Raw genomic sequence first — 23463 nt, 5'->3', positions numbered from 1 at the left:
AATGGTTTTATTAGAGGCAAGGGTTGACAACCCTCTAGTTCATAAAAGCATAACAAAATGGGCCATCTCTATGTACTTCATAGGCTTGTTATAACTCTTGATCACGATGGCTCATATGGAGTGCTCAGCATGGCACCTGACGCACAGGTTAAGAAAGAGGTGTTTCACAGATGACCTCCTCAGGTAAGGGACTGAAAGTTGCATGCAAACTTTCTGACTCTCCAGCCTAGTATTCTTTCCAGTACACAAACAAGGACCACTTTCTTTAATAAGAAGACGAGATTAAAACATGATCATGCAGTATTCTGTGTCTAGAAATCCTGTGACATCTATTAAATTTATTACCGTATGTGAAAGTGATTGCATTATTATAATATTAACATAATTAAGGTCTTTATCATATTAACTACCAGCTAAATAATACAATAAAAAGGATAAGAACAAACCCTGTTTGAATTAGCAAAATAGGGGCTGGACAGATGGTACAGCAGTGAAGAGCACTAGTTGCTCCTGCAAAGAACTCAGGTTTTGTTTTGCAGCACCCACATGGTTGTTTAGCACTGTACTGGCTATTTTTGTGTCAACTTGACACAGCTGGAGTTATCACAGAGAAAGGAGCTTCAGTTGAGGAAATGCCTCCATGAGATCCAACTGTAAGGCATTTCCTCAATTAGTGATCAAGGGGGAAAGGCCTCTTTTGGGTGGGACCATCCCTGGGCTGGTAGTCTTGGGTTCTATAAGAGAGTAGGCTGAGCAAGCCAGAGAGGCATGCCAGTAAAGAACATCCCTCCATGGCCTCTGCATCAGCTCCTGCTCCCTGACCTGTTTGAGTTCCAGTCCTGATTTCCTTTGGTGATGAACAGCAGCATGGAAATGTAAGCCGAATAAACCCTTTCCTCCCCAACTTGCTTCTTGGTCATGATGTTTGTGCAGGAATAGAAACCCTGACTAAGACAAGCACCCTCCACAACTCCTGTCGCAGGGGACTCAGCACTCTTCTAACTTCTGCAGGCAACAGGCATCTATGTGGTACCTATATGTACATGCAGGTAAAACATTCATATACATAATATAAAAAAATCAATCTAAATAGGGAGATAACCTCCATATAACATTTATAAAATATTTCTTTAAAAATGTATGTGCTGTATATAAGTAAAACTGCAAAGTTTATCAATTTTCACTGTGTTATTTACTGCTTGTTAAATAATACAGTTTCACCTTAACAAAAAGACTATGAGTTAATGTTAGTTTAGCAATCTGTGAATTATGACAATAATTAAATAAGTCATGACTGGGGATGGCCAAAGGTAGATGCTTGCCTGAGCATGTATGAAACTGTGTTCAATCCCCAGCCTGGAGGGGATCCCCTAATTCTTTCTGAGAAGCCAGGGCCAGAAGTACATTAGTTCCCTTCATTTTTTTTTAATTTTTAATATTTTTTATTACATATTTTCCTCAATTACATTTCCAATGCTATCCCAAAAGTCCCCCATAGCGCCCCCCCACTTCCCTACCCACCCATTCCCATTCTTTTGGCCCTGGCATTCCCCTATATTGGGGCATATAAAGTTTGCAAGTCCAATGGGCCTCTCTTTCCAGTGATGGCCGAATAGGCCATCTTTCGATACATATGCAGCTAGAGACAAGAGCTCCGGGGTACTGGTTAGTTCATAATGTTGTTCCAACTATAGGGTTGCAGATCCCTTTAGCTCCTTGGGTACTTTCTCTAGCTTCTCGATTGGGAGCCCTGTGATACATCCAATAGCTGACTGTGAGCACCCACTCCTGTGTTTGCTAGGGCCCTGCATAGTCTCACAAGAGACAGCTATCTTTGGGTCCTTTCAGCAAAATCTTGCTAGTGTATGCAATGGTGTCCGCGTTTAGAAGCTGATTATGGGATGGATCCCTGGATACGGCAGTCTCTAGATGGTCCATCCTTTCATCACAGCTCAAAGCTTTGTCTCTGTAACTCCTTCCATGGGTGTTTTGTTCCCAATTCTAAGAAGGGGCACAGTGTCCACATTTTGGTCTTCATTCTTCTTGAGTTTCATGCGTTTAGCAAATTGTATTTTATATCTTGGATATCCTAAGTTTTGGGCTAATATCCACTTATCAGTGAATACATATTGTGTGAGTTCCTTTGTGATTGTGTTACCTCACTCAAGATGATGCCCTCCAGGTCCATCCATTTGGCTAGGAATTTCATAAATTCATTCTTTTTAATAGCTGAGTAGTACTCCATTGTGTAGATGTACCATAATTTCTGTATCCATTCCTCTGTTGAGGGACATCTGGGTTCTTTCCAGCTTCTGGCTATTATAAATAGGGCTGCTATGAACATAGTGGAGCATGTGTCCTTCTTACCGGTTGGGACATCTTCTGGATATATGCCCAGGAGAGGTATTGCTGGATCCTCCGGTAGTACTATGTCCAATTTTCTGAGGAACCGCCAGACTGATTTCCAGAGTGGTTGTACAAGCTTGCAATCCCACCAACAATGGAGGAGTGTTCCTCTTTCTCCACATCCTCGCCAGCATCTGCTGTCACCTGAATTTTTGATCTTAGCCATTCTGACTGGTGTGAGGTGGAATCTCACGGTTGTTTTGATTTGCATTTCCCTGATGATTAAGGATGTTGAACATTTTTTCAGGTGCTTCTCTGCCATTTGGTATTCTTCAGGTGAGAATTCTTTGTTCAGTTCTGAGCCCCATTTTTTAATGGGGTTATTTGACTTTCTGGAGTCCACCTTCTTGAGTTCCTTATATATATTGTATATTAGTCCCCTATCTGATTTAGGATAGGTAAAGATCCTTTCCCAATCTGTTGGTGGTTTTTTTGTCTTATTGATGGTGTCTTTTGCCTTGCAGAAGCTTTGCAGTTTCGTGAGGTCCCACTTGTCAATTCTCGATCTTACAGCACAAGCCATTGCTGTTCTATTCAAGAATTTTTCCCCTGTGCCCATATCTTCAAGGCTTTTCCCCACTTTCTCCTCTATAAGTTTCAGTGTCTCTGGTTTTATGTGAAGTTCCTTGATCCACTTAGACTTGACCTTAGTACAAGGAGATAGGAATGGATCGATTCGCATTCTTCTACATGAAAACAACCAGTTGTGCCAGCACCATTTGTTGAAAATGCTGCCTTTTTTCCACTGGATGGTTTTAGCTCCCTTGTCGAAGATCAAGTGAACATAGGTGTGTGGGTTCATAACTGGGTCTTCAATTCTATTCCATTGGTCTATTTGTCTGTCACTATACCAGTACCACGCCGTTTTTATCACAATTGCTCTGTAGTAAAGCTTTAGGTCCGGGAGGTGATTCCACCAGAGGTTCTTTTATCCTTGAGAAGAGTTTTTGCTATCCTAGGTTTTTTGTTATTCCAGATGAATTTGCAGATTGCACTTTCTAATTCGTTGAAGAATTGAGTTGGAATTTTGATGGGGATTGCATTGAATCTGTAGATTGCTTTTGGCAAGATAGCCATTTTTACAATGTTGATCCTGCCAATCCATGAGCATGGGAGATCTTTCCATCTTCTGAGATCTTCTATAATTTCTTTCTTCAGAGACTTGAAGTTTTTATTATACAGATCTTTCACTTCCTTAGTTAGAGTCACGCCAAGATATTTTATATTATTTGTGACTATTGAGAAGGATGTTGTTTCCCTAATTTCTTTCTCAGCCTGTTTATTCTTTGTGTAGAGAAAGGCCATTGATTTGTTTGAGTTAATTTTATATCCAGCTACTTCACCGAAGCTGTTTATCAGGCTTAGGAGTTCTCTGGTGGAATTTTTAGGGTCACTTATATATACTATCATATCATCTGCAAAAAGTGATATTTTGACTTCATCTTTTCCAATTTGTATCCCTTTGATCTCCTTTTGTTGTCGAATTGCTCTGGCTAGGACTTCAAGTACTATGTTGAATAGGTATGGAGAAAGTGGACAGCCTTGTCTAGTCCCTGATTTTAGAGGGATTGCTTCAAGCTTCTCACGATTTACTTTGATGTTGGCTACTGGTTTGCTGTAGATTGCTTTTATCATGTTTAGGTATGGGCCTTGAATTCCTGATCTTTCCAAGACTTTTATCATGAATGGGTGTTGGATCTTGTCAAATGCTTTTTCCGCATCTAACGAGATGACCATGTGGTTTTTGTCTTTGAGTTTGTTTATATACTGGATTACGTTGATGGATTTCCGTATATTGAACCATCCCTGCATCCCTGGGATGAAACCTACTTGGTCAGGATGGATGATTGTTTTGATGTGTTCTTGAATTCGGTTAGCAAGAACTTTATTGAGGATTTTTGCATCAATATTCATAAGGGATATTGGTCTGAAGTTTTCTATCTTTGTTGGGTCTTTTTGTGGTTTAGGTATCAGAGTAATTGTGGCTTCATAGAATGAGTTGGGTAGAGTACCTTCTGTTTCTATTTTGTGGAATAGTTTGTGAAGAACTGGGATTAGATCTTCTTTGAAGGTCTGATAGAACTCTGCACTAAACCCATCTGGTCCTGGGCTTTTTTTGGTTGGGAGACTATTAATGACTGCTTCTATTTCTTTGGGGGAAATAGGGCTGTTTAGATCATTAACCTGATCTTGGTTCAACTTTGGTACCTGGTACCTGTCTAGGAACTTCTCCATTTCATCCAGGTTCTCCAGTTTTGTTGAGTATAGCCTTTGGTAGAAGGATCTGATGGTGTTTTGGATGTCTTCAGGATCTGTTGTTATGTCTCCTTTTTCATTTCTGATTTTGTTAATTAGAATGCTTTCCCTGTGCCCTCTAGTGAGTCTGGCTAAGGGTTTATCTATCTTGTTGATTTTCTCAAAGAACCAGCTCCTTGATTGGTTGATTCTTTGAATAGTTCTTCTTGTTTCCACTTGATTGATTTTGCCCCTGAGTTTGATTATTTCCTGCCGTCTACTCCTTTTGGGTGAATTTGCTTCCTTTTGTTCTAGTGCTTTTAGGTGTGTTGTCAAGCTGCTAATGTGTGCTCTTTCTAGTTTCTTTTTGGAGGCACTCAGAGCTATGAGTTTTCCTCTTAGAAATGCTTTCATTGCGTCCCATAAGTTTGGGTATGTTGTGGCTTCATTTTCATTGAACTCTAAAATGTCCTTAATTTCTTTCTTTATTCCTTCCTTGACCAAGGTATCATTGAGAAGAGTGTTGTTCAGTTTCCACGTGAATGTTGGCTTTCTATTATTTATTTTGTTATTGAAGATCAGCCTTAGTCCATGGTGATCTGATAGGATGAATGGGACAATTTCAATATTTTTGTATCTGTTGAGTCCTGTTTTGTGCCCAATTACGTGGTCAATTTTGGAGAAGGTACCATGAGGTGCTGAGAAGAAGGTATATCCTTTTGTTTTAGGGTAAAATGTTCTGTAGATATCTGCCAGATCCATTTGATCCATAACTTCTGTTAGTTTCACTGTGTCCCTGTTTAGTTTCTGTTTCCATGATCTGTCCATTGGTGAAAGTGGTGTGTTGAAGTCTCCCACTATTATTGTATGAGGTGCAATGTGTGCTTTGAGATTTACTAAAGTTTCTTTAATGAATGAGGCTGCCTTTGTATTTGGAGCATAGATATTCAGGATTGATAGTTCCTCTTGGAGGATTTTACCTTAGATGAGTATGAAGTGCCCCTCCCTGTCTTTTTTGATGACTTTGGGTTGGAAGTCAATCTTATCAGATATTAGAATGGCTACTCCAGCTTGTTTCTTCCTACCATTTGCTTGGAAAATTGTTTTCCAGCCTTTCATTCTGAGGTAGTGTCTATCTTTTTCTCTGAGATGAGTTTCCTGTAAGCAGCAAAATGTTGGGTCTTGTTTGTGTAGCCAGTTTGTTAGTCTATGTCTTTTTATCGGGGAGTTGAGACTATTGATATTAAGAGATATTAAGGAAAAGTAATTGTTGTTTCCTGTTATTTTTGTTGTTAAAGTTGGCATTCTGTTCTTGTGGCTGTCTTCTTTTAGGTTTGTTGAGGGAATACCTTCTTGTTGTTTCTAGGGCGTGGTTCCCGTCCTTGTATTGGTTTTTTCCTGTTATTATCCTTTGAAGGGCTGGATTCGTGGAGAGATAATGTGTGAATTTGGTTTTGTCGTGCAATACTTTGGTTTCTCCATCTATGTTAATTGAGAGTTTGGCTGGGTATAGTAGCCTGGGCTGGAATTTGTGTTCTTTTAGTGTCTGTATAACATCTGTCCAGGATCTTCTGGCTTTCATAGTCTCTGGTGAAAAATCTGGTGTAATTCTGATAGGCTTGCCTTTATATGTTACTTGGCCTTTTTCTCTTACTGCTTTTAGTATTCTATCTTTATTTAGTGCATTTGTTGTTCTGATTATTATGTGTCGGGAGGTATTTCTTTTCTGGTCCAGCCTATTTGGAGTTCTGTAGGCTTCTTGTATGTTCATGGGCATCTCTTTCTTTAGATTTGGGAAATTTTCTTCTATAATTTTGTTGAAGATGTTTACTGGTCCTTTGAGTTGAAAATCTTCATTCTCATCCACTCCTATTATCCGTAGGTTTGGTCTTCTCATTGTGTCCTGTATTTCCTGGATGTTTTGAGTTAGGATCTTTTTGCATTTTCCATTTTCCTTGATTGTTGTGCCGATGTTCTCTGCAATCTTCTGCACCTGAGATTCTCTCTTCCATCTCTTGTATTCTGTTGCTGATGCTCACATCTATGGTCCCAGATTTCTTTCCTAGGGTTTCTATCTCCAGTATTGCCTCATTTTGGGTTTTCTTTATTGTGTCTACTTCCCTTTTTATGTCTAGTATGGTTTTGTTCATTTCCATCATCTGATTGGATGTGTTTTCCTGTTTCTCTTTAAGGATTTCTACCAGTTTGGTTGTGTTTTCCTGTTTTTCTTTAAGGACTTGTAACTCTTTAGCCATGTTCTCCTGTAGTTCTTTAAAGTCCTTCTTGATGTCCTCTATCATCATCATGAGATATGCTTTTAAATCCAGGTCTAGCTTTTCAGGTGTGTTGGGGTGCCCTGGACTGGGCGAAATGGGAGTGCTGGGTCCTGATGATGGTGAGTGGTCTTGGTTTCTGTTAGTAAGATTCTTACGTTTACCTCTCACCATCTGGTAATCTTTGGAGTTGTTATAGTTGTCTCTGTTCAGAGGTTGTTCTTCTGGTGATTCTGAGTATCGTCTGTCAGCAGACCTGGGAGACAGGCTCTCTCCTCTGAGTTTCAGTGGTTAGAGCACTCCCTGCTGATAAGCTTTCCTCTTAAAGGGAAGGTGTACAGATATCTGGCGTTTGGACCTTCTCCTGGCCGAAGAAGAAGGCCGAAAACAGGAACTTTCCCAGATGCTGTGTTGCTTTGGCAGGTCACAGAAGCTGTCAGCTTCTGTGGTGCACACTCTCAGCTGTGCAGACTACGTTCCTAAGTTCAGAGGAGTCCTGGATCCAAGATGTGCTCCCTGCTCCTGAGGCAGAGGGCTCCTGTGCAGGGCAGAATACAGTCTTCCAGCTGGGAGGGTGCCAGATGTCTGCGGCCCCAAAAGGGTGCTGCCTCAGCGGCTCTGTGGCTCCCGCCTGTCCCAGAAGCTGTCTGCCTCTGTGGTCCTCACTCTCACCTCTGCAGACTAAGTTCGGCGGAGCCCCGGATCCAAGATGGCGCTCCCTGCAGGGCAGATCACTGTCCTTCGGCTGGGAAGGTGCTGGATGTCTGCAGTCCCAAAAGGGTGCTGCCTCAGCGGCTCTGTGGCTCCCGCCTGTCCCAGAAGCTGTCTGCCTCTGTGGTCCTCACTCTCACCTCTGCAGACTAAGTTCGGTGGAGTCCCGGAGCCAAGATGGCGCTCCCTGCAGGGCAGATCACTGTCCTCCGGCTGGGAGGGTGCCGGATGTCTGCGGCCCCAAAAGGGTGCTGCCTCAGCGGCTCTGTGGCTCCCGCCTGTCCAGTTCCCTTCATTTAAGAGATGATGGAAAGCTGGGCGTGTTGGCGCACGCCTTTAATCCCAGCACTCAGGCGGCAGAGGAAGGAGGATTTCTGAGTTCGAGGCCAGCCTGGTCTACAAAGTGAGTTCCAAGAACAGCCAGGGCTATACAGAGAAACCTTGTCTCGAAAAACCAAGAGAAAGACAGAGAGGGAGAGGGAGAGAGAGAGAGAGAGAGAGAGAGAGAGAGAGAGAGAGAGAGAGAGAGAGAGAGAGAGAGAGACAGAGACAGAGAGAGAGACAGAGACACAGAGAGAGAGAGACAGAGAGATAGAGAGACAGAGAGAGAGAGAGGTTGGAAAAACTACAATAAACATTTGGATCTTCTGGAAATTTTACAACTTTTTTCTCCATGCTACCTCCTTTTTAAGGAGCATCACTAGAGATGAGAAAAGTTGTATTTCACAAATTCTGCTGTAATGTGTTTAAGGAGATTAAGAGAATACAAATTTGCAAAGAAGAAGTCAGGTATCATTATTTGCAGATGATATTATATTACACATAAGTGACACAAAAAATTCTACCAGAGAACTTATACAGCTGATAAACAACTTTATTACAACTTGTTAATCAAACAAATAAGTAGCCTTCCTTTATACAAATGATAAACTTGCTGAGAATGAAATTAGAGAAACAACATCTTCCACAATAGTCGCAAATAATGTAAAATATCTTGGGGGTAATTCTAACCAAACAATTGAAAGATCTGTATGACAAGAACTTCAAGTCTCTCAAAAAAGAAAACAAAGAAGACCTCAGAAGATGAAGAGATCTCCCATGCTCATGTATTGGTAGAACTAACATAGTAAAAATGGCCATCCTACCTGTCTTAGTTAGGGTTTTACTGCTGTAAACAAATACCACGATCAAGGCAGTTCTTATAAAAACAGCATTTTGTAGGGGCTGGCTTACAGGTTAAGAAGTTCAGTCTATTATCATAAAGACAGGAGCATGGCAGCATCTAGGCAGTCATGGTGCAGGCAGAACTGAGAATTCTACATCTTCATCTGAAGGCTGCTAGTGGAAGACTCAATTCCAGACAGCTAGGAGTACAGTCTTAAGGCCCATGCCCACATTGACACACCAACTCTAACAAGGCCATACCTGCTTCAACAAGGCCACACCTCCAAATAGTGCCACTCCCTGGGACAAGCATATACAAACCATCATACTGCCAAAAGTAATCTACAGTTTTAAAGAAATCCCCATCAAAATTCCAGCACAATTCTTGAAAGACACTGAAAGAGCAATTCTCAATTTCATATGGAAAAACAAAAAACTCAGGACAGCAAAATCAATTCTTTTTTTTTTTTTTTTTTTCTCTCTTTTTCTTTTTTCCAGACAGGGATTCTCTGTATAGCCCTGGCTGTCTTGGAACTTACTCTGTAGACCAGGATGGCCTCAAACTCAGAAATCTACCTGCCTCTGCCTCCCAAATTAAAGGCCTGTGCCACCACTGCCCGGCAGCACAAACAATTCTTTGTTTTGTTTTCTTTTTTTTTTTTTTCTTTTTATTGGATATTTTCTTTAGTTAACCTTTCACTTGTTATCCCCTTTCCCGGTTACCCGCCCCCCCCCAAGCCCCAATCCCATCCCTCCTCCCCCTGTTCTATGAGGGTGTCTCCCCACCCACCCACTCCTGCCTCTCCACCCAGGAACATCACTGGACATCACTTACACTGGGACATCAAGCCTTCACGGGACCAAGAGCCTCTCCTCCCACTGATGCCCCACAAAGCCATCCTCTGCGACATATGCAGCTGGAGTCATGGATCCCTCCAAGTGTACTCCTTGGTTGGTGGTTCAGTCCCTGGGAGCTCTGGGGATTTGGTTGGTTGATATTATTGTTCTTCCTATGGGGTTGCAAACCCCTTCAGCTCCTTCAGTCCTTTCTCTGACTCCTCCCTTGGAGACCCTATTGGGGACATATATCAGGCTCCTGTCAGCATGTACTTCTTGGAATCCATAACAGTATCTGGATTTGGTGACTGCATATGGGATAGATTCCCCATGGAGGACATTCTTTGGATAGCCTTTCCTTCAGTTTTTGCTCTACACTTTCTCTCCATATTTGCTCCCATGAGTGTTTTGTTTCCCTTTCTAAGAGGGACCGATGCACATACACTTTAGTCTTCCTTCTTCTTGAGCATCATGCAGTCTATGAATTGTATCTTGGTTATTCTGAGCTCTTGGACTAATATCCACTTATCAGTGAGTGTATACCATGTATGTTCTTTTGTGATTGGGTTACCTCACTCAAGATGATGTTTTATAGTTCCATCCATTTGCTGAAAAATTTCATGAATTCATTATTTTTAATAGCTGAGTAGTATTCCGTTGTGTAAATGTACCACATTTTCTGTATCCATTCCTCTGTTGAAGGACATCTGGGTTCTTTCTAGCTTCTGGCTATTATAAATAAGGCTGCTATGAACATACTGGAGCATGTGTCCTTATTACATGTACTCTTCAGTTGATAATTCTTTGTTTAGTTCTGTACCACATTTTTAGTAGGGTTATTTGGTTCTCTCAAGTGTAACTTCTTGAGTTCTTTGTAAATATTGGATATTAGCCCTCGATCGGATGCAGGGTTGGTAAAGATCTTTTCCCAATCTGTTGGTTGCCCTTTTGTCATATTGACAGTGTCCTTTGCCTTATAAAAGATTTGCAATTTTATGAGGTCCCATTTGTCAACTCTTGATCTTAAAGCATAAGCTATTGGTGTTCTGTTCAGAAAAATTTCCCCTGTGCCCATGTGCTCAAGGCTCTTCTCCACTTTCTCTTCTATTAGTTTCAGTGTATCTAGTTTTACGTGGAGGTTCATGATCCACTTGGACTTGAGTTTTATACAAGGAGATAAGAATGGATCAAATTGCAGTCTTCTACATGTTCACTGCCAGTTGAACCAGCACCATTTGTTGAAAATGCTGTCTTTATGTCACTGGATGGTTTTAGGTTCTTTGTCAAAGATCAAGTGACCATAGGTGTGTGGGTTCATTTCTGGGCCTTCAATTCTATTCCATTGATCTGCCTGCTGTCACTGTACCAATACCATGCATTTTGTTGTTGTTGGTTTTTTTTTTTTTTTTTTTTTTATCATTATTACTCTGTAGTACAGCTTGAGGTTAGGCATGGTGATTCCACCACATTTTCTTTTATTGTTAAGAGTAGTTTTCACTATCTTGTTTTTTTGTTTTTTTTTTTTTTTTGTTCCAAATGATTTTGCAAATGGCTCTTTCTAACTCTGTTAAGAATTGAGTTGGGATTTTGATGGGGGAATGCATTGAATCTGTAGATTACTTTTGGCAAGATGACCATTTTTACTATATTAATCCTGCCAATCCATGAACATGGAAGATCTTTCCATATTCTGAGGTCTTCTTCCATTTCTTTGTTCAGAGACTTGCAGTTCTTGTCATACACTTTCACTTGCTTGGTTAGAGTCACCCCAAGGTATTTTTTATTACTTGTGACTATTGTGAAGGGTGTGTTTTCCTAATTTCTTTCTCAGACTGTTTATCCTTTGAGTAGAGAAAGGCTACTGATTTGTTTTAATTTTATATCTAGCCACTTTACTGAACTTATAGCTGTAGGAGTTCTCTGGTGGAATTTTTGGGGTCACTTAAGTATATGATCATATCATCTGCAGATAGTGATATTTTGACTTCTTCCTTTCCAATTTGTATTCCTTTCACTTTATTTTGTTGTCTAATTGCTCTGGCTAGGACTTTGAATACTATATTGAATATTGGACAGAGAGTGGGCAGCCATGTCTAGTCCCTGAATTTAGTGGGATTGCTTTTCAAGTTTCTCTCCATTTAGTTTGATTTGGCTACTGGTTTGCTGTATATTGCTTTTACTATGTTTAGGTGTGGGTCTTAAATTCCTGATCTTTCCAGGACTTTTAACATGAAAGAGTGTTGAATTTTATCAAATGAATTTTCAGCATCTAATGAAATGATCATACATTTTTTCTTTGAATTTGTTTGTATAGTGGATTATGTTGATGGATTTCCATATATTCAACCATCCCTGCATCCTTGGGATGAAGCCTACTTGATCATGATAGATGATTGTTTTGATGTCTTCTTGAATTTGGTTAGCAATAATTTTGTTGAGTATTTTTGCATCAATATTCAAGTTTATATCTCTTCCTTGGCATTGCTAAAGACCTTAAAACATTGCTGTCCTGGAGTTCCTATGGAAATTACGGGTCTAATGACTGGTGAATTTGTTGATGTGTTTGAGTGATTGATGTGTTTGCTATGCCACAGTCATGAATTGGTGTCAGTGTAGAAGCAGTTGATCCAGTGTTCCAAGACAAAATGTTGTATATGATGAGACAAATAGGAAGGCCCGAGATGGTTGTTGGTTGGTATCAGTGTCCCCCTGGATTTGGCTGTTAGCTTTCTGGTGTGCATGTCAACACTCAGCAGAGCTCTGAAGCCTTGTCAGAGAGAGCTGTGGCAGTGGTTGTGGATCCCATTCAGAGTGTAAAAGGAAAGGTTGTTATTGATGCCTGTTACTGATCAGTGCTAATATGATGGTCTTAGGATATGAACCAAGAAAAATTACTTCAAATCTGGGCCACTTAAACAAGCCATCCATCCAGGCATTAGTTCAGAGCTTAAACAGACATTATTACTCCATCAATATTAATTACCAGAAAAATGAACTGGGACAGAAGATGCTGTTAAATTTGCATAAGAAGAGTTGGATGGAAGGATTGGCACTTCAGGACTACAGTGAACACTGTAAAGACAATGAATCAGTGGTAAAAGAGATGTTGAAATTAGCCTAGAATTATAATAAGGCTGAAGAAGAAGGAGGAAGGAGAAGGAGGAGGAGGAGGAGGAGGAGGAGGAGGGGGAGGAGGAGGGGGAGGGGAAGGGGAAGAAGGGGAAGGGGAAGAATGGGAAGGGGAAGGAGAGGGGGAGGGGAAGGGGGAGGAGGAGGGAGAGGGGGAGGGAGAGGGGGAGGGAGAGGGAGAGGGGGAGGGAGAGGGGGAGGGAGAGGGAGAGGGGGAGGGAGAGGGAGAGGGAGAGGGAGAGGGAGAGGGAGAGGGAGAGGGAGAGGGAGAGGGAGAGGGAGAGGGAGAGGGAGAGGGAGAGGGAGAGGGAGAAGGAGAAGGAGAAGAAGAAGAAGAAGAAGAAGAAGAAGAAGAAGAAGAAGAAGAAGAAGAAGAAGAAGAAGAAGAAGAAGAAGAAGAAGAAGAAGAAGAAGAAGAAGAAGAAGAAGAAGAAGAAGAGGAAGAGGAAGAGGAAGAAGAAGAAGAAGAAGAAGAAGAAGAAGAAGAAGAAGAAGAAGAAGAAGAAGAAGAAGAAGAAGAAGAAGAAGAAGAAGAAGAAAGAGACGACACCTGAACAGCTGACAGTAAAGAATGCTGGCAAGCAGGATCCCAAACATCATTTGGAAGAACACGTGGATGTGCTTATGACTTCAAATATTGTCCAGTGTTTGCTAGCAATGTTGGATACCATTGTATTTACATAAAGTGATGTAGAAAGCTATCAGTGGCACTCTGAGTGCATTGTCCTTCCTTGTTTGTAACACTCATAGTCAAGGGACCTGATGGTGGTCTGGTGAAGTATGAGACAGCTGTGCCACCTCCCATCTCAGTTGTGCACTTGCTTCTGTTTATTTTATCTGGGTTTTGCAGATTACAAAGTTGTTCAGTGAACAAATTTTATTAAGATCCCATTTATTATTCGAAAAAAATCAGTAGCACAAATATATTTTGATTGTTGCTTACAAAATAAAATACATTTACAATCCACAAAGAAAAAGAAAGATAACATCACATTCTGCTATTGAGTTTCTACCCTTGTATTTTTTGTATGTTTTGTGTCAGTATGTATTTTTAAAAATACCCCCTTTATAAAAAAAAATTCATAGTGCTTCTGTAGCTGTAGCAGCCTCTCCAAAGAACTCTTCTTGTTTGGACAAATGATCAGAACTTTAATGGCTTCCTCAATCTGTCTCCATGATGGTGTCTGGGTTTGTCGAAGAGAAATGGATTAGTAATCTCTTGGCTCTGAGGGGGAAGAAAATTGCATGGTTATATCATCAGCCCTGAGTTCCATTGCAAGGCTTGTTCTCTATCTGGATCTTTGGAGCCTTGGTGACTTTGATGCATAAATCCTTGGATGACGAAGGCCAGGTGTCCCTTCCAGTTGATTCTGTATAGTTCAGGGAAGCTCTTGGATTCTGGTAGTCAGTAACTGTTACCAGCCTGGGGAAGCTTTATAACCTTCCTGCCCTAGCTTTCCAGCCACCTTTGAATTATGGTTTGCTGCATCTTTTCAGTGTGACAATCAGGGGTAGCACAGAGTGCTACTTCAGGTTGCCTCTGTTCAGCAGACTGCAGCTGTTCTGTTGATTCTCTTCTCCCTGTGCAAGTGGGAGTAGATGTCTATGTTTGGACATGCCCTCTTGGCTTTCTTAGCTCATTCTCAGACCCCCTATGGAGTTTGACCCAGACAAGGAAAGGGCAGCAGATAAGTTCCTCAGCTCTGACTTCTGTCTTCTTCATATAGTCCCTTTGGAGAAGGAAGTAGGAGTCTTCCTGCATCCCCTCTGCTTCCTTAGCTTGTAGGTAGGTATGTCACAGAACATGTGTGGTCACAGTATAGCCTACAGGAGTCAGGTCTTGCCTTCCACTGTGTGAGGCAGGGGACTTGAATTTAAACTATCATATTTACCAGAGTCATGTCACAGGTCCAAGCCTTTTCAGCTTTTGTATAGACATGAATTGCCTGAGGACATTGCTAAGATGCAGGATCCAATTAAGGGAATTCAGGGAAGGCTTAAAATTGTACAATTTTAACAATTTTCAACAAGCTCCAGGTAAAGGCAATGCTGTTGAGTTTGGACTACACTTTTAGTATGAAATTGCTGGTTTTATGCCCCTTCATTTGAGAGGCATCCTTCTGCCTTTCTCTGTGGCTGTAATGGCAGAATGGCTCTGGGGCAAGGAAAAAATACAATCAGATAACATAATCTCTGCAATGCATGTCATCAATTTAATCATCATATCACTCCTTACAGACAGCATGTATAAAACAGATGAAGAAATCTTAGGGTCAAATAGGCTAAGTATTTGTCCAAAGTCCAACGGGTCATACCTGTGTCCTTTCTTCTCTCTTAGTTGCTTTTTGTCATCTGCCTCATCCAGCTTTAGGAAACAGGGCAGTGGCAGTGTGCTTGCCTCGCACAATCTATTTAGGACCTGGGTTCAAGCCCCAGCACTACCCAAAACCAAAAACAACAAAACAATTTCTTTGGACCAGTGAGAGGGCTCAGTTGGGGAAAGTGCTTGCTTTTTAAAAAGAGGATAGTAACTATATTCTGACTCTCATTCTAATACAGATTTTTTCATACATATACCAAAACACAGAAGAAACAATAGGATTAAATGGCTTTTTCTGTGTGAATGCATTTGTTTGTGTGTGCATGTGTGTGTCTTGCCAGTTAACATTCACTATACTTGCTTTCATTTCCTCCAGCTCTCCATTCATTCGATTAAATACCTAATATTCACTGGGGCTGGAGAGACAGATGAGCAGTTAAAAGCACTTTCTGCTTTTACAGAAGACCTGGATTCAGTACCCAGCACCCACATGATTGCTCACAACCATCTGTAACTCCAGCTCTAGGGGATTCAATGCCTTCTTCTGACCTCCCCAGGCACCAAGCACACCATGTTATGCACATAGACACATGCAGATGCACACACATACATATAAGTATTTTTTTAAAATCTAATATTCAGCCAGAACTCAAATTTTCCTCACTATACCCAGTATCTTTTATAGCTTTCCTGCCTCTGGAAATTATAGGTCTCTGAACCAAAATTATAGATCATTTCAAAACAACTTGCCATCTAAATGTACATTTTGTTTCATTTTAAAAGCATTCATTGTTTAGTTTATTTAGTTACACTTTTGTGAGTTCTCTAAATAGGGACAACTGGCATAAAGGCTGCTGTTTGGGCATTGTGTGGGAAGAGCACTGTAACAGTGTGGCATTTTGCTACTCTATGGCATTCACAGGAGGAGACCATTGGCAATGGTCACTGCACAGGTCTATTCATGGGCCTGTGTCTCTGCTTACCCATGGCTACCTTGGGCTAGCTCTACCATTTGCCTCTGCCACCTTGGAGCTGGTCAGCTAAGGCAGAACTTCGAAGACCTTCAGTATCTTACATTTTCAGGAGGCAATTACCTGTGTTGCTGTTTGAGCACATTAGAAAATAGTTACTCGCAATTATTAACTTTCCTAAGGTAAATCAGTACCTAAATTGTAGCAACACCCATGCTTCCTATATTTATATGATCCGTATGATCTTTTTAAGAGGCAGGAGCCTCTGCCACAGCAATAAAGCCACTGGGAAACCACTTACAATGTCTATGTAACCATTCCCTCTACAAATGGTCTAATAAACTTTCTGTGGGAAACAGGAAATTAACAATGTGTTTCTTCTCTGGCCTAACACTAGTCTTTTCAATTTCTCAATTTCCAAAACTGGGCAGCCTAGTCCAATGAACAATAGTTCTGAACAAACAAGGCTATTTAAAGAGTCAACTGACCTGTGAGGGCTCTCGTTCAGAACAAGTGAGAACTCAGTAACACTGTTAGAGGAGTCAAGGAAGAACATGGCTATAATTCACAGGGTCTTTTCTTTCCTCCTACACTGGCTTTACCTCTGTAACATGTTTTTGTTTGTTTGTTTGTTTGTTTGTTTCCTGGAGATTTTAAAGATGCCAAGAATTCTATGTGATGATAAATGAAGTCTTCCCTAAAAGCCTCCTTCTTTCCTTCCTTTGCTCCACTCTTCTTCTCTATTGACTGCATTTTCAAAATCCTGTAAGAGTCTTATTTACTAATACTAAAAACAATACAACAAAACCAATAAACGCAAGAAGTGTGTTTCAGCCCTAGTGTCACAATGGTTCTTTTCAATAATTCCTCATTCCTAGTCTAGGAACTCCAAGTGGAAATAGCTCAGAGTATTATCAGCATTCACTTTTTTTTTTTAAATTTTAAAAAGGCCACATGGTCATAAATTTTGATTCCCTATTATATATGTGTATAGTCTTCTTCTAGGCTCTTTAAAAATAGCATATAGCTGAATCTGTGAAATTAGAAGTATGAGATTCTGACTGTCTGCCTTCCCATAAGCCAAAGTTTACCCAGAAGTGGTGAGCCTGCACCTTAGCTCTATAACACAGACACAGCCTTGAATGTTCCGATGATGCAGACAAGTTTACATATGGCTAGACACATGTCATTCCCCACATGTATCAAGAATGTTGGTTCTGGGCTCAGTCCTACTTCTCCCTGGTCTTCTCTTTCAGTGATTTCAATATAAACACAGAAGATCCTTCCAATCCTGGCATCATAGTTTACTTGCTTCCAACCTGCAATAACCTTGAATAGGTCTCATGATAGCCTAACATGGACTGAAGAGTAGGATTCTGGCAAACCTCATGTCCTCACTTACTTCTTTTACTTTTGTGACCCATCAGCATCCTAGCTCTTGCCCCAGAATCAGAACACCTTTCCACTGGCCCTTTCCTCTGTGCATCTAAAACCAAATAGTGTGATGTTATTCTTGCCATTCTTGTTTCAGTCAGCTCTGACTAAGTACTCACTCACAATCAGCCACCTATTTACTCTCACAGCAACTCCATCACACTTTTCTTCTCTCTCCTCGGATTCCCACAATCTCTTGTCATTTCCTCATGCTTGGTCTACAATCTTCCTTTCTCCATTTCTGAGACATCAAAGCAATCAGAGGCAATCCCATGGACTTAATGATCATTTCTGTCACCTGTGTGCCCATCCACACGCCCTGCCTTCCTGTCAGCTATAAGAGATGAAGTTGTTGTGTTTCTATAAAATACCTGACTCCTGGTGCATTCTGGCATGGGCTCCATCTCTTGTACTGTTTCAAGAAATACCTTTAATAACTCTCCTTCCATCTCCTACATTGTTTGGTTTTGTTCTCTGTTAGCTCATCCACAGAAGTAGATACAAGTGAATCTTTTTCTCAAATTTAATTACTGTATGCATGATGTATGTATGAGAGTGTGCCACAGAAATCAGTGTGAGGGAAACAAATATAGGAGTCACTTTAGTAACCTGGGAGCTCCATTTAGTTTTGGGTTATGTATCTTGCATTCTTTTGGTAATGTACTTGACAACCCAATTTCTTCATATGCACTGTCCTCTAGAAATATTTTATGAAGCATTTTCTACTTACCATCTATGCCTATAAATAATATGAGTGTGCATACAATTATGGGGAAGAGCATGTGCTGTAAGACCTAATTTATCAATCAAAATAGAGAGCCATTCAAATTAAAACCCTTAATAACTGAACCCATCCTTCTCTCCAGCCCCTTAAAAGAAAGTCCCCAAACAATAGTCAGGGCCCTTGGGATATTCTCATTTATGCGGCCCCATCAGTCTTCAGTGTATCCCTCTGTAATGTTCACTATCGCTCAACTCCAAAAGATGTTGTCTTGCTTCTTTTTGCAACTTGCTATAAACCTCAATTTTCAGCTCTTCAGAGTATAAACGAAGAATCTGGAAACACCCAGCCCAGTTCCCAACCACCAGTAGCAAGAACATAACTTTCAGGACTTGGTTTTCTTCTATACTCAAGAGTTCCAGCTGGACAGTGGTGGCGCATGCCTTTAATCCCAGCACTCAGGAGGCAAAGGCAGGCAAATTTCTGAGTTTGAGGCCAGCCTGGCCTACAAAGTGAGTTCCAGGACAGCCAGGTCTATACAGAGAAACCCTGTCTCAGGAAAAAAAGAGAGAGAGAGTTGGAAAAAAATTGGTTGTCTCCTAAAAGCAACATATCAGACTCTTGTACCTTGAATGTCTTACTGAAAAGCAGTAAGGAAAAAAGGTCAAGTAACATATAAAGGCAGATCTATCAGAATTACACCAGACTTCTCACCAGAGTCTATAAAAGCTAAAAGATCCTGGGCAGATGTCATATAGACCCTTAGAGAGCACAAATGCCAGCCCAGGTTACTATACCCAGCAAAACTCTCAAATACCATAAATGAAGAAACCAAGATATTCCGTGACAAAACCAAATTTATAAAATATCTTTCCCCAAATTCATCCCTACAAAAGATAATGGGTGGAAAATTCCAACACAAAGAAGGAAACTAAACCCTAGAAATGCAAGAGGGTAAAACCCAAAAGAAGATAGCCACACAAACATACTACCTCTAACAAAAAATAACATGAAACAACAATTACTTTTCCTTAATATCTCTTAATACCAATGGACTCAATTCCCCAATAAAAAGACATAGACTAACAGACTAATTACATAAACAGGACACAACATTTTGCTGCTTACAGGAAACCCACCTCAGGGAAAAAGACAGACCCTACCTCAGAGTGAAAGGCTGGAAAACAATTTTCCAAGCAAATGGTCCCAAGAAACAAGCTGGAGTAGCCATTCTAATATCGATTAAAATTGACTTTTCAAAAAAAGAAAAGGAGGGACACTTCATACTCATCAAATGTGAAATCTACCAAGATGAACTCTCAATTCTGAACAGTTATTCTCCAAATGCAAGGGTAGCCACATTCATTAAAGAAACTTTAGTAAAGCTCAAAGCACACATTGCACTGCACACAATAATAGTGGGAGACTTCAACATCCCACTCTTATCAATGGACAGATCCTGGAAACAGAAACTAAACAGAGACACAGAGAAACTAAGAGAAGTTATGAAACAAATGGACTTAACAGATATCTATAGAACATTTTGTCCTAAAACAAAGGATATACCTTATTCTCAGCACCTCATGGTACCTTCTCAAAAACTGACCATATATTCTGTCACAAAACAGGCCTCAACAGATACAAAAATATTGAAATTATCCTATGTGTCCTATCAGATCACCACAGACTAAGGCTGATCTTCAATAACAACATAAATAATAGAAAGCCCACATACTCATGGAAGTTAACACTTTACTCAATGATAACTTTTGTCATAGAAGAAATAAAGAAATTAAAGACTTTTTAAAGTTTAATGAAAATGAAGCCACAACATAACCAAACATATGGGACACAATGAAAGCAGTCTTATGAGGAAAACTCATAGCTCTGAGTGCCTCCAAACAGGAATTGGAGAGAGCATACACTAGCAGCTTGACAGCACACCTAGAAGCTATAGAACAAAAGGAAGGACATAGACCCAAGAGGAGTAGACCATCAGAAATAATCAAACTCAGGGCTGAAATCAACCAAGTGGAAACAAAAAGAACTATACAATCAGCCAAACCAGGATCTGGTTCTTGGAGAAAATCAACAAGATAGATAAACCCTTCAGTAGCCTAACTAGAGGGCACAGGGACAGTATCCTAATTAACAAAACGGAAATGAAAAGGGAGACATAACAACAGACCATGATGAAATCCAAAGCATCATCAGATCCTACTACAAAACCCTCAACAAAACTGGAAAACCTGGATGAAATGGACATTTTCTATACGGATATCAGGTACCAAAGTTAAACCAGGATCAGCTTAATGATCACATATCCCCAAAATAAATAGAAACAGTCATTAATAGTCTCCCAACACAAAAAAAAGCCCAGGAACAGATGGATTTAGTGCAGAGTTCTATCAGACCTTCAAAGAAGACCTAATTCCAATACTCCTCAAAATATCCTAGAAAATAGAAACAGAAGGTACTCTACCCAATCCATTCTATGAAGCCACAATTACTTTGATACCTAAACTACACAAAGACCCAACAAAGAAAGAGAACTTCAGACCAATTTCCCTTATGGATATTGATGCAAAAATATTCAATAAAATTCTTGCCAATAGAATCCAAGAACACATAGAAAAAAAATCATCCATCATGATCAAGTAGGCTTTATCCCAAGGTTGCAGGAATGCTTCAATATATGGAAATCCATCAATATATCCACTATACAAACAAATTCAAAGAAAAAAAGCACATGATTGTTTCATTAGATGCTGAAAAAGCATTTAACAAAATTTAACAACCTTTCATATTAAAAGTCCTTGAAAGGTCAAGAATTCAAGGCCCACACTTAAACATAGTAAAAACAATATACAGCAAATCAGTAGCCAACATCGAACTAAATGGAGAGAAACGAAGCAATCCCACTATAATCAGGGACTAAACAAGACTGCCCACTCTCTCCCTACCTATTCAATATAGTACTTGAAGTCCCAGCCAGAGCAATTCGACAAGAAAAGGAGATCATACAAATTTAAATGGAAGAAGTCAAAATATCACTGTTTGCAGATGATATGATAGTACACTTAAGTGACCCCAAAAATTCCACCAGAGAACTCCCACAGCTGATAAACAGCTTCAGTGCAGTTGCTGGATATAAAATTAACTCAAACAAAACAGTACCCTTCCTATACTCAAAGGATAAACAGGCTGAGAAAGGAATTAGGGAAACAACACCCTTCACAATAGTCACAAGTAATATAAAATATCTTGGGGGTAACTCTAACCAAGCAAGCAAAAGATCTGTATGACAAGACCTTCAAGTCTCTGAAGAAAGAAATGGAAGAAGACCTCAGAATATGGAAAGATCTCCCATGCTCATGGATTGGCAGGATTAATATAGTAAAAATGGCCATCTTGCCAAAAGCAATCTATAGATTCAATGCAATCACCATCAAAATTCCAACTCAATTCTTCATAGAGTTAGAAAGAACCATTTGCAAATTCATTTGGAATAACAAAAACCCAAGATAGTGAAACTGATTCACAATAATAAAAGAACTTCTAAGTAAATCACCATCCTTGTCCTTACGCTGTACTACAGAGCAATAGTCATAAAAACTGTATGGTATTAGTAAAGAGAAAGGCTGGTAGATCCATGGAACAGAACTGAAGACCCAGAAATGAACCCACACACTTATGGTCACTTGATTGTTCACAAAGGAGGTAAAACCATGCAGTGACAAAAGACAGCATTTTAAACAAATGGTACAACAAAAGGATCCTGTCACAGCCTTCTCCTCTGTTTCTACATCCTGAGGACTCTAGGCTGGTCCCTCTGAGCAGAAGTGTTGGTTCTACCTGTGCTCAGATGTGTGTCAGCACTCCTGGGAGACCAGCTCTCCAGAGCTGTGGCACAGGGTGTATTCCAGGTGCAGATCGAAACTGGAATGCTATAGGTCCATTCTTATTTCCTTGTACAAAGCTCAAGTCCCAGTGGATCAACAACCTCCACATAAAACCAGATACACTGAAACTAATAGAAGAGAAAGTGGGGAAGAGCCTTGAACACGTGGGCACAGGGGAACTTTTCCTGAACAGAACACCAATGGCTTATGCTCTAAGATCAAGAATCATCAAATGGGACCTCATAAAATTTCAAAGCTTCTGTAAGGTAAAGGACACCATTAATTGGTCAAAATGGCAACCAAGACATTGGGAAAAGATTTTTAGCAATTCTACACCAGAGAGAGGGCTAATATCCAATATATATAAAGAACTCAGGAAGTTAGATTGGAGAGAACCAAATAACCCTATTGAAAAATGGGGAACAGAGCTAAAGAGAGAATTCACAACTGAGGAATACCGAATGGCTGAGATTCACCTGAAAAAATCTACAATATCTTTAGTCATCAGAGTAGTACAAATCAAAACAACCCTGAGATTCTACTTCATACCAGTCAGAATGGCTAAGATCAAAAACTCAGGTCACAGCAGAAGCTGGTGAGGATGTGGAGAAAGAGGAATACTTCTTCATTGTTGCTGGTATTGCAAGCTGGTACAACCACTCTGGAAATCAGTGTGGCAGCTCCTCAGAAAATAAGCATATTATTACCCAAGTACCCAGCTCTACCACTCCTGGGCATATCCCCAAAAGATTCTCCAACACATAACAAGGACACCTGCTCCATTATGTTCATAGTAGCCTTATTTATAATAGCCATACAACTGGAAAGAACCTAGATGTCCTTCAACAGAGGAATGGATACAGAAAATGTGGTACATTTACACAATGGAGTACAACTCAACTTTTAAAAACAATGAATTCATGAAATTTTTAAGTAAATGGATAGAACTAGAAAATACCAACCTGAGTGAGGTAACCCAATCACAAAAGAACACACATGGTATGCACTCATTGAAAAGTGGATATTACCCCAAAAGCTCAGAATACCCAAGATACAACTCATAGACTACATGTAACTTAAGAAGGAAGACCAACATGTGGATGCTTTGGTCCTTCTTAGAAAGGGGAACAAAATACTCATGGGAGGAAATACGGAGATAAAGTGTGGAGCAGAGACTGAAGAAGAGGCCATCTTGAGACTGTCCCACCTGGGGTCCATCCCATATACAGTCACCAAACCCAGACACTAGTGTGGATGCCAGGAAGTTCTTGATGACAGTAGCCTGATGTAGCTGTCTCCTGGGAGGCTTTTCCAGATCCTTACAAATACAGGGGTGGATGCTTGCAGCCAACCATTGGAC

General features: G+C 40.4%; 1 protein-coding gene and 1 pseudogene across 1 annotated transcript in view; one reads left to right on the top strand and one right to left on the bottom strand.

Moving 5' to 3' along the window:
- Window positions 1-23463, bottom strand: part of Acyp2 (acylphosphatase 2) — a 147959-nt gene that overhangs the window by 14032 nt on the left and 110464 nt on the right. The gene's annotated exons all lie outside the window — the stretch shown is intronic.
- Window positions 10530-12747, top strand: LOC110306159 (ubiquitin C-terminal hydrolase PSMD14 pseudogene; annotated as a pseudogene).

This window comes from Mus caroli, unplaced genomic scaffold, assembly GCF_978045245.1.
Source record: "Mus caroli unplaced genomic scaffold, Mus_caroli_1 scaffold_13, whole genome shotgun sequence".
NCBI classification, from domain to species: domain Eukaryota; kingdom Metazoa; phylum Chordata; class Mammalia; order Rodentia; family Muridae; genus Mus; species Mus caroli.
This window is presented reverse-complemented; position numbering and strand designations above follow the sequence as displayed.